The sequence below is a fragment of the Ursus americanus genome, chromosome 31 (assembly GCF_024610735.1).
Source record: "Ursus americanus isolate L20-20 chromosome 31, mUrsAme1.1.p, whole genome shotgun sequence".
NCBI classification, from domain to species: domain Eukaryota; kingdom Metazoa; phylum Chordata; class Mammalia; order Carnivora; family Ursidae; genus Ursus; species Ursus americanus.
In genome coordinates, this window is record NC_142157.1 from 16,500,001 (window position 1) to 16,502,371 (window position 2,371).

The following is a 2,371-nucleotide window of genomic DNA, read 5'->3' on the forward strand; positions in this document are numbered from 1 at the left end:
ACTCCCTCCTCCCACAGTCAGTCTCCAGCAGCGGAGTCTAGACCACTGGGGAAAGACTTAGCCAGCTCCTGAGGAGAGATCCTAAAGTGTACCCCGTTCTGGGTTTGCAGCCTCTTTATTATGCTAAATGGACCAAGGCAGCCAGTGGGGACTTGAACCTCTTTCCCTTGGTGGTCCCAGACCTGGATTCAACCTGGGGCTGGTGGGCGCTCAGAAGAACGAGGCTGAGCAAAGGGTTTCCCTAGCCATCCAGGAGTCTGGCTTATTCGATTATTTTCATACAGAACTTACTATTATTTTTTTAAGTTGGAAGAAACGTGTGGACTTAGCAGGGCAGCTGAATACCTGTCACTCAAACTGCCCCCACACTGATCTTTCCAGTGCCAGGCTGTATTTACTGGCCAGAGCTGCCCCAGGCCAGAGGCTCTCCAGCCTGGCGTGGCCACAAGGAGAACGGCTCGTGCACCAAACTCTGCTCAGGCTTCTGACGCCAGAGGGGACTCTGAAATGATACGTTTGTTCTGCTTTTCCTGCGGCAGTTTTTTTTTTTTTTTAAGAATTGCTACACTAGAATGAATGGATTATGAGTAAATAAAAAGAAGCTGTCAGTCTCTTTGAAGGTTGTGTTTAAAGGGACTTGCCAAGTCAGGACAGAAGAGTGACAAGATAGAGACCCTGGTGTTTTACACGCTCAGCCCGGCTCTTCCGCTTCATCTGCACCGCACTAAAGGATGTGTTGAGGCTTTGAATCACACGCAAAATAAAAGGTGCCACATCACAATGACTGTAGTGTTTTAACTGCCGAGTGCCACATTACCCAACCCAATTGAAACGCGGGTCTACACAGACGAAGAATACGGTACAATACTTACATAGGTTATAATTAAGTTGAAGTCTGCCTAACATTTGACTTTCTAATGAGTGTAATGAGATTACATGCCTGATAGAAGCATTTGTGCCAAAGCAACTTTCATGTTTAATGGGCTCTATTACAGGACAAAATCGAATTATTTTCTCTCCTTCCCAAATTCTGTCTCCAGTGTGAAATCTCCATCTTTCAGGGGGAGGGCCGGGAGAAGCTGCGAAGGCTGGAAGGGGTGAGAGGGTCCATGGCCAAGGGCCTCCTGGGAGCTTCTCGACCCAGAATCTCCGCGTGTCTGGCCAGGCCGCGCTTCGGGGTCGGGCTCGCGGCCTCGCTTTAATTGCACTTGGACGAGGTCCATGGCACCCGCGGCGCGCGAGGAACCCCTCGGTGGGTCTGAAACTAGGTTAAAGCAATTAGCATGCTGCCGACATATTGTCCTGCGGCAGGGCCGTGGGTACCGGGGGAGATTTCGCGACTGTACCTTGGCTGACCAAGCCGCTGCCGGGCTGCGGAGCGGCCCCTCGCCTGGCCCCGGCCTGCGCGGCGCGGGGGCGGTGACTCAGTTAGAAGGTGCGCGCCAGCCAAGCGCGCGGGGCCTCGGGCCCGCAGCGGAGGGCGCCCCGGGAGCCCAGGAGACGCCGGGCAGCCTCGCAGGAGACCAGCCGCAGCCCCGGTGTCTAGGGCTTTCCGGGTGAGCGCCCCGGGCCGCGCCCTCGTGCCTCTCCCCTTCGCTAGGGGGCGGCCCTGCTCCCTCCTCGCGACGCTCGCCTTCTCCCCAGGCTGCTTGCCAAGGAAGATGAGATTCTGTTGGAGACAAAACGAAGTCAATTTAAAAAATAACTCGGTTGCACAAGTGGCGCAGGAGCGGCCGGGCTCCTCGCCTTACCGAAGGGACCCCGGATTTTGTTGGGAGGCATCCAGAGGGGTCTCCAGGAGTCAGCACAGTCGTCTACCTCATCTCTTTTGAGAGGCCTACTCTGAGATCCATATACCTGATGCTGAAACTACAGAAAAGATGGGTCACAGGGCAAGCTCAAGAATAGTCCTTTCTCCCCAGCGCGTCCGTGAAAGCATGATGACCCCCTTCCCTTGACCCGCCAGGAAACTAGGACCCTATTCCCACTGGACCCTCAACCACTATGCTTAGGCAGGGTAGGCGTGACCTTGGATAAGTCAAATATTCGTCTCTGAGCCCTAGCTTTCCCCTCTGAAAAATGGGAATAATAAATACACCATGACCTATTTGCCTCATAGGCTGTTTGGAGGATAGGATAAAAATACAGGCCAAAGTTACTATTTAGCGCAGGGAATGCAGATGAAGGGCCCCCTTAGAGACTTGGGGCCTAACCCTCTAATCCACCCACTTTCAGCTACATCGAACTAAAATGTGGTTTCTTACTGGATAACCACATTTTGCGTGTCTGGTTCAGTTATCTTTTACTGACTAAGCTAATTCTTCTTTTAAAAAATAAAACAGCTACCCCAATCATGTATTAAACAAAAAAC